At 45.7% G+C, this 12810-nt stretch overlaps 1 pseudogene; it reads right to left on the reverse strand.

The window, feature by feature from the left end:
- Positions 1-9674: 9674 nt before the first annotated feature.
- Positions 9675-9791, reverse strand: LOC126196951 (5S ribosomal RNA; annotated as a pseudogene).
- Positions 9792-12810: the final 3019 nt, after the last annotated feature.

Consider the following 12810-nt stretch of genomic DNA (forward strand, 5'->3'; position numbering starts at 1 on the left):
ACACTGCTACTTGGTTGCCTCTCGGCAAAGATGAAATTGACGCTGAATTACCAATCACCATACGACATTACCATGCTGCACGATGTTATAACAATGATTTGCGTTTCTCTTTGCAAAGTGCTTTATTATTCAGTAATCTTGACATTTAAATTGCAAGGGATGTAATGACAATATTACGGCCGATATGGATCTTGAACTCAGAAGCTTCTGCCGCGCGGCATGTACCGTGATTACCAGATGAGCTTTCATAATAGAAGTTAGTGTTCTAACATAGCCCCTCCCAAACGGGCACACTAAATGATTGGAACTCCACTTCAAAAGAACTTAGGAGCGGGTTACTCAAAAGCACGTACTTCATATCGCATAGCTTCTTAATTCTGATTTGAAGCGGAAAGAGGCTGATACCATAACACGCTAAGAGCAGGGCACGACGAGTGCCTACAAAACTAACAACTGTTTAACATTCTCCACGAATTGTGATTACAAAACACTTGAAGAGGACACCGTGAATTTTTTAATGGAGCGTGTGAAATATAACTAACAAATGGCAAACTCAGAATTGTTGAAATTACTTCTCATTTCGATTATTTCTAAATTTTCTGAACAATAAAGCCTGTAAAACGTACTTGTAAATTCATTCGATTTTGTGACAGGTATGTTAAATGATAATTTAAGTTTTTACCTGCGCTGCCCAAAGCCATTTAATATCAATTATTATTACTTAAATATTTTCAGTAGACCTCCATGAAGCTAGACTGACTCAAATTTTACCGACATGACAGTAACAATGTGTGTGTGTCAGTGAGCTGTACAGCTGCATCAAAAGTTGTAGAAGTATACCTGCCGCGGTGAAGACATTTGTAAACAACGTTTGAAAGTATACAGAAAAAATCGTCCAGGGAAAACGGTACATCATAGAATACCATCCCGTCGACATCGAGGTCAACCGAGACGGAGAAATGGCTTAGCTATTGTAGGAGAGCGGTAAAGTTGGCCGCCGTATCGCCCGAAAAAAAAATGAGGGACCTAGTTGGAGGATTTCCTCACTCGGTAAAGGTCTGTATAATCGGAACAGATGTGGGAGCTACAGCACGTTTCTTGTTTGGTCTTTTATGCTCCCGCTCGCCTCTCCTTACGCGAAGCGCGACGCCTGCCCTGTAAGGTCTGTGAATGGGGCTCGCTGAACAGTCTCGTGATGCTTCCGCGCTGACTACAGAAACCCGTAACGAATTTTGCAGCCATTCTCCGGCGTTCATCAGTCTTGCCAAGAGTTGCACACTAACTCGTCTGTTTTATACACGTGGCTATAACGCCTCGCAACTGCACCCCGCGTGTACTGTTACTTGTAGGGAATGCGCCCCGCTGTTGCAGAATTGGGCGGGCGGCTGAGAGCTGCTGGTGAAACTGTTAGTTGCCCTTCGAGGCGGCCATTATCTTAATTAGGGATCCCCGTTCCCACAGCAGGCAGGTTTTTATTATAACGTTGCTGCCCTGTCCTGGGAACTGCGGCGTGGGAAGGCGGCGGGGGCGGCACGGGGGGCCGGCCCCCTCCCCACGCCCCCCCCCCCCCCCCCACCAACACACAGGGGTGAAAGCTCTAGCACTCTCTGCGTCGGCAGCGCGTGCGGCGCGGTGTCGCCCGCCCTTTGATCTCGTCGACGGAATTGATAGGAGGGCTCGCGAGCGATGCGAAACCCGTCATTAGCTGTCGGCGCCGGTGGTGACAACTGAATGCCGCGACGGACCGGACGCTTGCTGGTGGCGCCTGGCGCGACTCATAATTGTCCTAAGGCGTCTGAGATCCAGTATAGCGCAACACAAGAAAATGCCCAACGAATATTCATTTCCGGAGTGAGGAGATTTACGATTTTCTGTGGTTCTCTTACCGAAAGTAGGAATTTGACAATGCCACGATGTGTCTTCCCTAGTCGGTGGATCGAACGAGGGGATAGCATGGCATGCTCGTTCACCGGATCTCAACCCGTGCGATTTCTGTTTATGAGGTCATCTCACATGTATCGTGTATGAAGAGCCCATTCCAGATATGGAGACAGTGGAGCAGCGTATTCATGCTGCCTTTGACTAAATTCGGATGCAGCCTGGCCGATGTGAACGTTTGAGACAGAATATGTTACGAATCATACACGCATGCGTTGAGGCACTTGGAAACCACTTTCAAGAAATACTATAACTACGGCTGATGGTAGAGCGCTTATTAGACCGCAGTCTCTGTACTAATGTTTGATTGAATAAATAGTCTCTAGCATGGAAACCGTGCATTTCCGGACATAAGTGTTTTAGATCTTTTCTCTTCCGTATCCTCTCATCGATTAATCCCTAGAATTTGCACACGGTGGAAAAATCACCCTGTATAACCTTTAACATTATCAAATGGTTCAAATGGCTCTGAGCACTATGGGACTTAACATCTGTGGTCATCAGTCCCCTAGAACTTAGAACTACTTACACCTAACTAACCTAAGGACATCACACACATCCATGCCCGAGGCAAGAGTCGAACCTGCGACCGTAGCAGTCGCGCGGTTCCGGACTGAGCGCCTAGAACCGCTAGACCACCGCGGCCGGCTAACATTATCCTAGACTACAATTTATCGAGATGGAGTGACGGTTCAGCTGCTCAAGGAGAGCAGATGAAATTGGCGCAGTACCGGACGAAAAAACTGAGATCCCTGGTTGGAGGATTTCTCCGTGTCGCAGAGGTCTCTAAAATAGAAGAGTAGATTATTATTTGAGAGAACCAAAATCGGCTGTTGAAGGATCACTCATTCTCTCTAGTCCGCAGCTCGTGGTCTAGTGGCTGGCGTTGCTACTTCTGGATCACGGGGTGCTAGGTTCGATTCCCGACCGGGCTGGGGATTTTCTCTGCCCGGGGACTGGGTGTTTGTGTCGTCTTCATAATTTCATCATCATCATTCGTGACTTTGGCTAGACTGTACTGTGTAAAAATTGCGACGTTGTACAGGCAATGATGACCGCGCAGTTGAGCTCCCCACAAACCGAACGTCATCATCATTCTCTATAGCGTTTGTGTATGCTCTCATTAGTATTCCATCGCTTGCAATTCAACATATTCAATCGGAGCTTCAGCGACCCTGAATTGTTAAGCAAATCTTCACTAATAAGCAGTTAAAATGATATGCTGTAAAGGCTGCTTAGTTAATGTGCCTAAGGAACGACAGAATGTTGCACCTTGCTATCACAATCCCTCTATTACTTACAAAAACCTCAACAAAACCCCCTCAGTGCAGCAGGGAACGGGTTTTCGAGAGAACTTATTCTGTAAAATAATTTCATCCTCATTTACCTCCCACAGCTGGAATTGGAACTCACCATTGAACCCGTTCTCCCAAGGAATGGAATGATTGTAAGACTGGGAAAGGTCATATGGATTTCAACTGAGGTTTTGTTATAGTCATTACTGCCATAAGTAAGCCCATTTTGCCAGCCATAATTTGGTCTATAATAGAGGTACATCAGACAAAACATTTTCTGATAACTTTACCTCTGATCCACAGATTCGTCAACATATTTACTAATTAGTGGCAGCTGACTGCAATGGATTCCTGCAAGAAGCAACTGCAGCAATCAACCGTTGTACTGAGCCGTATTACATGGTGCAGTAGCAGTTGCTGCGAGTGTAATACGTTTGGCGACCGTGCCAGGACCACCACCACAGACGGAGGGCGACCTAGCGACAGGGAACTCCGTGCCCTACACCCCGCGGCCCACGCCGTCGACGCCGGCGGTGCTCTTGTTTTCCCGTCGCGGCGTGCCACGCTGCAGAGCGGGAGCAACGGCACCGCAGCTGGCGGTGACGGTGACAGGAGCAACAAAGGCGGTGTCACCCGGCCGTTTCCCACAAGAACGGTCGCACAGCGCGGGCCGCGGGGCAGGGTCTTGGGAACCGGCGGCCGCACGCCCAGCTCTCGCCATCATCATCATCGTCATCAGCAGTAACTTGGCCATCAGGCAGGCGGCAGACGCAGGCGGCACGCGAGCGAACACCGGATGCGGCTACGGCCTGTTTCCGGCGCCGTCCAAACGGCGGAGAAACGACTGGCAGAGCAGACGCAGCCGCGCCAGTCACGGCCGCCTCTGCCTAGCGAGGGCGCTGCGGGGTCACCTGCTGCTCCCATCACTTCTACTTCCACACACGCACTCTACTGCGCATGACGGACAGTACTAACAAACACGCGTATTATAAAGATGGATGACGGACAGTACTAACAAACACGCGTATTATAAAGATGGAACTGGTAGAAGCGGACTTCGGGGAAGATCAATTTGGATTCCGTAGAAATGTTTGAACACGTGAGGCAATACTAACCTTACGACTTATCTTAGAAGAAAGATTAAGAAAAGGCAAACCTACGTTTCTAGCATTTGTAGACTTAGAGAAAGCTTTTGACAACGTTAACTGGAATACTCTCTTTCAAATTCTGAAGGTGGCAGGGGTAAAATACAGGGAGCGAAAGGCTATTTACAATTTGTACAGAAACCAGATGGCAGTTATAAGAGTCGAGGGGCATGAAAGGGAAGCAGTGGTTGGGAAAGGAGTGAGACAGGGTTGTAGCCTCTCCCCGATGTTATTCAATCTGTATATTGAGCAAGCAGTAAAGGAAACAAAAGAAAAATTCGGAGTAGGTATTAAAATTCATGGAGAAGAAATAAAAACTTTGAGGTTCGCCGATGACATTGTAATTCTGTCAGAGACAGCAAAGGACTTGGAAGAGCAGTTGAACGGAATGGACAGTGTCTTGAAAGGAGGATATAAGATGAACATCAACAAAAGCAAAACGAGGATAATGGAATGTAGTCAAATTAAATCGGGTGATGCTGAGGGGATTAGATTAGGAAATGAGACACTTAAAGTAGTAAAGGAGTTTTGCTATTTAGGGAGTAAAATAACTGATAATGGTCGAAGTAGAGAGGATATAAAATGTAGACTGGCAATGGCAAGGAAATCGTTTCTGAAGAAGAGAAATTTGTTAACATCGAGTATAGATTTAAGTGTCCGGAAGTCGTTTCTGAAAGTATTTGTATGGAGTGTAGCCATGTATGGAAGTGAAACTTGGACGATAACCAGTTTGGACAAGAAGAGAATAGAAGATTTCGAAATGTGGTGCTACAGAAGAATGCTGAAGATAAGGTGGGTAGATCACGTAACTAATGAGGAGGTATTGAATATGATTGGGGAGAAGAGAAGTTTGTGGCACAACTTGACTAGAAGAAGGGATCGGTTGGTAGGACATGTTTTGAGGTATCAAGGGATCACAAATTTAGCATTGGAGGGCAGCGTGGAGGGTAAAAATCGTAGAGGGAGACCAAGAGATCAATACACTAAGCAGATTCAGAAGGATGTAGGTTGCAGTAGGTACTGGGAGATGAAGAAGCTTGCACAGGATAGAGTAGCATGGAGAGCTGCATCAAACCAGTCTCAGGACTGAAGACCACAACAACAACAATGTACTAGGTGTGTGAGAAATGCAATGACTGTGATAATTTATGTATCACAGCTTTTTTAAAAAAATTTTTATATATATAACGATATTGTCCCCTTCACAGTAGTTTCCTTCAGCAGCTATACACCGGTGGCGTCGTTGTTCCCAGTCTCAGTAGAAACGCTGAAAGACTTCAATTGGTAGTACCTTTAACATGTCGGTCATATTCTTTTGAATGTTCTCCAGAGTCCCAAAATGATGTCCTTTTGAGACATTTTTTTAATTTTAGGAAGAGAAAAGAGTCACAAGGGCTCACATCAGGTGAATGGGGGGCTGTGGAACAACAGGAATGCCTTTCGAGGTAAAAATACTGCGATGGCTGTGTGAAATGGGGCGATGTCATGATGCAGCAGACAGCTGTCTGCTATGTTCGGTCTCACTCGATTCACCCTCGTCCTGAGCGTTTCAAGGACATCTTTGTGTGGAGACACAAATTCTTTATGCATGCACACGTTCGATAATGTGTTCTCAACCTTTCAAAAACAACCCGTGCCAGCGAAAAACTTGTGCTCTTGATAAGCAATGTTCCCCATACGCCTGTTTCAACTTTGCGAAGGTCACACTCGCGGTTCGCGGTTTCCCCAAGTTCAACACAAAAACGGAAGGCATAATGTTGCTCAAAATTCCGCTCTTCCATTTCCGTAACACAAAACAAAAACATAACGTCAGTGATGTCGCTCCCAAAAACCATGAAATCGGATGAACACACCGGTCTACACAAGCAGAGGCCGCGCGGAGTGGACGCCCGGTTTGAGGCGCCATGTCACGGATTGCGCGGCCCCTTCTCCGGAGTTTCGAGTCCTCCCTCTGGTATGGTTGTGTGTGTGTGTGTGTGTGTGTGTGTGTGTGTTGTTCTTAGCATAAGTTAGTTTCACTTAGTTTAAGTAGCGTGTAAGTCTAGGGACCGATGTCCTCCGCAGTTTGGTCCTATAGGAATTCACACACATTTGAACATTTTGAACAAGCAGAATAGTACAGTGTTACCAGATCGCCCTGGGACCGAACACCTCACTATTTGGTGCCGTCCCCAAAACCAACTAACCCATCAACCAGATCGCTTGCAGTGTTGTCAGCCTCATTACTTTTCGCACACAGCTCGTACGTATGTTCCACATCTCCTAAACCGCTGGATGGTACACCTATCACTTGCTTCCTTAAAAAAAATGCAATGGGTATAAAAATTATCTAATTCTTAAAGGGGCGGTCGGGCATAGAAAATGTGTGCCATGCACCGCACGCAAATAACCATAAAACATTTATCAAGTATTTGAGAAGGAGAACACTTAGCGAAATGCAACAAACTTTACACATAATTTCAAACAGTTACGATTTTTTTTCGCTGACAACCCAAAGAAAAAATGTTACAGCTTTTTGCTACTTCTCCACTGTTCATGCAGTAAAAGTACCATCTGGCATGGCGCAATAATTTATCATTTATTTACTATTAACACTATTTATAGCTCATATTGCAGATAGTATTCGCGAGTGTACCTACAAAATTACATCGTTGTACGACACATACTTATAAACACTGAGATGGGAGAAAAACTGCTCCATCGTGGATGACGTTTTATTTTATTGCTTCTTTACTATTAACTCTACTCGCAACAAATTTTGTTTAGAGTATTCGGATACACCACTGAATGTACATGCACGTACACAATTCAGGAATTATGACGTCATAAAATTGATCGGCGTGAAACCCAAACTGCACAGTAAAATGAGCTAGACATACAATTGAAATACGCCTATAAATATGTGTGAAATGTTAAACATATGTGAAATGTGCGTATGCCGGCGAAGCCGAGGCCTAAAAGCTTCTCCTAAGCCCGTAGTTAGATTACAACAAAATTTCGTACACGTATTATAAGGGCGTGCTGAAAATCAATGCCTCCGAATTTTTTATGAGCAAATTCTCAAAACTTTCTAAATAAAACGAACTTTATAAATTCCTACATCGTTATTCTTCACGCGTACACATTTATGTCTCAACATAGTCGCCCTGGTGACGACCACACTTCCCCCAACTTCGTTGATACTGTCACTGTAGAGTGTTTGAGTTTATAGACGGAGCCAAAACCTCACTTCTGCTTGCACCGCTTCATCATTACCCAAGGGAAGTCCTTGAACATGTTCTTTAAGTTTAGGAAACATATCAAAATCGGATAGAGCCAAGTTGTGACTGTATGGAGGGCGATCGATGCCAGTGAACGCCAAACGTCGGACTGTTGTAGATGTCGCAGCGCTCGGGCGCGGCCTGGCATTGTCACGCTGAAGGAAAGGGTCCTACATGTGTGGGCAAATTCTTCGATTTCGAAACTCGATTACAGAATGCTGTTTCTCACACACCGACATGTTACGTTACACACCGCTCTGTTACGCACTGCAGTTCGGCGCCCTCTAGTGCAAAGGGCTGTAGATACGTAGACATGAAGAATAAAGGTGTAGAATGTTAATAACGTTTGTGTTACTTCAAAAGTCTTAAGAGTTTTCACGTTTAAAATTCGGATTCATTACGTTTCAGCACGCCCAGGTACTTACCATCTGGGAATAAATACGACCTATCGGGGTGGGAATGATAACGTTGTGACAGACAGAGAAGGGGAAAAAGAAGATGAACTCAGTTCGGTTGGGTTCTCATACGTTGTACATTTTTGAACATTGGTGCATGTTCTACGAGCATTTCTGTGAATACAAGAATAGGAAAAAATGTAATTCGTAATGTTTTTTTTAATTTAAACAATCTTTAGTAAAAGATCGGTAATTAAGAATTTGCAACGAAAACTGGAGTTTTCTTTGTGATATGTAATCAGAAATACGAAGGCGAAAATTTTTCGTAAAAAATGCCAGCCATGTGATAATTAGCATGTATTTGACGAAATTTATAATTCAAAGTGCACAAATAAAAAGAAAACAAACATAAATGGCCGAACCGGTGATCCAGCAATTATCAGTCTCGAGCTCTACAGATACTTTCGTATACTTCAAGGAAATGTTCGTTTATCATGCAACTTTGTTTAAAAATTGAAGCAGCTGGGAATCGTATCCGTGCTGCCCACGGGTCAGGCGACCATTCTGCCACAGAGCTCTCCACAAAATCGATGTTTATTTATGGAATTAAAGACGCTCGGAAAACATTATAAAGTTAATTTTCTCGAGAATTTTTGAGAGTTATTACTGCTTTGGGCGACTGATATCTGAGGCTTACAGCAGTGCATCCACGCCTGTACCACGCAGCCTCTAGCCTTGTGTTTAATGTTTATGACGTCGTATCTGCTGAAATTGGAAATTTGTGGTAAGTTCCTATGGGACCAAGCTGCTGAGGTCATCGGTCTCTAGGCTTACACACTACTTAATCTAACGTAAACTAATTAACTAATTTACGCTACGGACAACACAGACAACACACATACCCGTGGCCGAGGGAGGACTCGAGGACTCGAACCTCCGAAGGGGGGGGGGGGGGGAGGAGTCGCGCGAACCGATACAAGGCGCTTTGACTACGCGGCTACCCCGCTCGGCGTACCTCTGAACTATCTGTCGTATTATGTATGATATAATTTTTTAGCAACATTCAGCAGCATATGTGGATACTGTCTGCAAAATGTATTGCGAATGAAGTTAGCGGCAACGAAGTAATAAATTTGAACTTAATGCTCGAAGCGGCAGTTTTTCATGCATCTCACTGTTTGTGACGTCATATCTTCTGAATTAAGTGGCGTACATTGATATAATTTTGTAGGTACATTCAGGGCCACATGGGGATTATGTATCCGAAATTTTCACGCATCTCATTGCTTACGACGTTATGTCTCCTGAACTGTGTGTTGTACAACGATATAATTTTGCAGTTACATTCAGTGGTATATGTGTATACTGTCTGTAGAATGTGTTATGAATACAGTTAATAGTAAAGAAGTAATAAATTATAACGTCATACCTGATAAAAAAGCAGTACGTCTTCAGGCCACGAGTGGCCTATCGGTACCATCCGACCGCCATGTCATCCTCAGTCGAGGATGCGGCTAGGAGGGGGGTGGGGTCAGCACACCGCTCTCCCGCTTGTTATGATGGTATTCTTGACCGAAGCCGCTACTATTCGGCCGAATAGCTCCTCAATTGGCATCACGAGGCTGAGTGCACTCTGAAAAATGGCAACAGCGCATGGCGGCTGAATGGTCACCCATCCAAGTGCCGGACACGCCCAACAGCGCTTAACTTCGGTGATCTCACGGGAACCGGTGTATCCACTGCGGCAAGGCCGTTGCCAACGTCATACCTGATGCGGTACTTTTACTGCATTAACAGTGGAAAAGTAAATACCGATAAACATTTCTTCTTTTATCATTTTTAAGGGTTGTCCGCGAGAAAAAAGAATTCGTACTGGTTTGAAATTATGCGTATAGTTCGTTGTAAGTTGCTAAGTGCTCTGATTCTCAAATACTGGAATTCAAGCATCATGGGCTGCGCTTACGTTTTCACCCCCACACCTCTGATGAGTAGGTAGTTCTTACCTGCGCAGCGACTGTGACTGACAGTAGGGTATACTCGTACATATGGCAAGTTTGGTTGAAATCGATCCAGCGGTGTAGGAGAAGTGTGACACACACACACACACACACACACACACACACACACACGCGCGCGCGCGCGCGCGCGCGCATGATCCCATTTTAAGGTTTGTTGTCTAACGCTCTTGTGCTTATCATCCGATCCAGTGGCGAAAAGCGCCGTTGTTCAAATGGTTCAAATGGCTCTGAGCACTATGCGACTTAACTTCTGAGGTCATCAGTCGCCTAGAACTTAGAACTAATTAAACCTAACTAACCTAAGGACATCACACACATCCATGTCCGAGGCAGGATTCGAACCTGCGACCGTAGCGGTCACGCGGTTCCAGACTGAAGCGCCTTTAACCGCACGGCCACACCGGCCGGCCGCCGTTGTTCGTTGGATCTTTATCCTGTCTACAGATCCTACTAGATTGGCGAGCAACTCTCGAGAATTGTGGAACGATTCTTCTGCAAGTCACGTTTACATGGACGGAATAGTTAAGCTTCCAAAAATGCATCTGAGCGTGGCGCCTACTTTTCCTGCAACACTTTTAACCTGGTGATTCCATTTTAGATCGCACTGGACTGTTACTTGTGGGTCTTTCGCGGTTGTTACCGTTTCCAGTCACTGATCGCCACTACTAATGTATGGCTTGGCGTATTTATGCGTAACGCGTTGCATTTATTTACAATGAGGGCGAGCTGTCAGTCGGTGCACGCAGAAGGCGCCTCGGCGACGTGAAACCCTAGCCGCCAGCCGCTAGCAGCTAGCAGCTAGCGGGCCGTTAAGCGGGCAGCCACGGCCAGGTGCGGCTGCCGCCTGCTTGCGGCCGCGGTCACGTCGCCGCTCATTTGCGCGTAACAAAAACACGCGCACGCACGTACCGTACGCGCTGCCGCAGCTCGCCGCCGGCTAATAGCTCCACTCGCAGCGGGATTGCTCGTCACCTCCGCAGCCTGTCCTATGTGCTCCGCTGCGCTGAAAAACTCTCGCCTTCGCATCAGCTTCGCTCCACTCCTAATGATGCGTACAAGTGACGTAATCTTCCCGTAATTAATGATATAATAATAGATTGCGGAAGAACGTTCGACGCTCCTCATCACACAGCATCTGGTCGAAAACAGCATCTGGTCGAAAACAACATCTCAGGTCTCAGGGATGCCTCTGCTTGGTGCAGTGTGGAATACTGTAGCACTTACGGGGGCAACTACAGATTACTGCGGTTAACATTCAAAAAGGTTCAAATGGCTTTAAGCACTATGGGACTTAACATCAGAGGTCATCAGTCCCCTAGACTTAGAACTACTTAAACCTAACTATGGGGCAAAGGAAGAAAGTCACATGACTCTTGTTGCACACCTCTTTCCAATGTCTGTACTGTACTTATGTCAAGTGCACCTGAACTGGCGACGGGGAACCAATTTAGCATTTTCCCAGAGAAGTATGGAAAAAAGCCGAAAACGTCCTTCAGCATGACTGGTGCAGAAGACAATGGGTTGTTAATCTCTTGCGATAATTCAACACGCGTCTGGTTCACTTAACTTCTAACGCTAGACGTTAGCAACATGTTCTGATACCATCCGCGAATTAGAAATCGGAAAAGCATATTACAGATTTCCTATAGATATGGATCTTAATTATTTTCCGATCAGAATTAGTAATAATTCAGAGAAGAAATAAAGGCGGCAAAAGAACACGTGGAAATAATGGCTCTGAGCACTATGGGACTTAACATCTATGGTCATCAGTCACCTAGAACTTAGAACTACTTAAACCTAACTAACCTAAGGACAGCACACAACACCCAGTCATCACGAGGCAGAGAAAATCCCTGACCCCGCCGGGAATCGAACCCGGGAACCCGGGCGCGGGAAGCGAGACACGTGGAAAAAGAGCTCAGTTGTTTAGAGATTCTTCTTGGACAGGCCTTCAATATTTGAATTTTAAAAATATCGAATGACACCCTGGTTCATATTTAGTCTTAATTGGAGGACCTACCATAAAAGTGTTGGGTGAACTAGCCGCTTCTTGGAAGAAAGGCAGGGTACAGGCTTTATACTTCCAATGAGATGCTGCCTAGTAAGGATATGCCATGTACAGACCGTCCTTCCTGACTATGAGTGTCTTGCTATATGTCAAAGATGCACTTGAAAGAGTGGACACCGTTCTTTCCCTCCGTCCGGTAGCTACCAGGATCTACGTTTTGTAGACAGTTTTCTGGATAGACGTCAAAAAGTGCCAGGTAACACAGAAGGAAAAGGGCCGGAAACTAAGGCAGCGCTTGAGTAACACTTCAAGTTTGGTTCAAATGCACTATGGGACTTAATTGCTGTGGTCATCAGTCCCCTAGAACTTAGAACTACTTAAACCTAACTAACCTAAAGACATCACAAACACCCATGCCCGAGGCAGGATTCGAACCTGCGACCGCAGCGGTCGCCTGGTTCCAGACTGTAGCGCCTAGAACCGCTCGACCACTCCGGCCGACACATTTCAAGTGACGTGAACTTCTAAGAAAGAAACAATAGTCGCCATTTCTAACAAAAATTCCCCTCATATAAAAGAACCGGTAAAATCTATATCCTCATGAAGTATTACGGTGAACTGATTCTATACTTTAGCATGGAATTTCGGCCGGCCGCTGGTGGCCGAGCGGTTCTAGGCGCTTCAGTCTGGAACCGCGCGACCGCTACGGTCGCAGGTTCGAATACTGCCTCGCGCATGGGTGTGTGTG

Source organism: Schistocerca nitens, chromosome 7 (assembly GCF_023898315.1).
Source record: "Schistocerca nitens isolate TAMUIC-IGC-003100 chromosome 7, iqSchNite1.1, whole genome shotgun sequence".
Lineage (NCBI taxonomy): Eukaryota > Metazoa > Arthropoda > Insecta > Orthoptera > Acrididae > Schistocerca > Schistocerca nitens.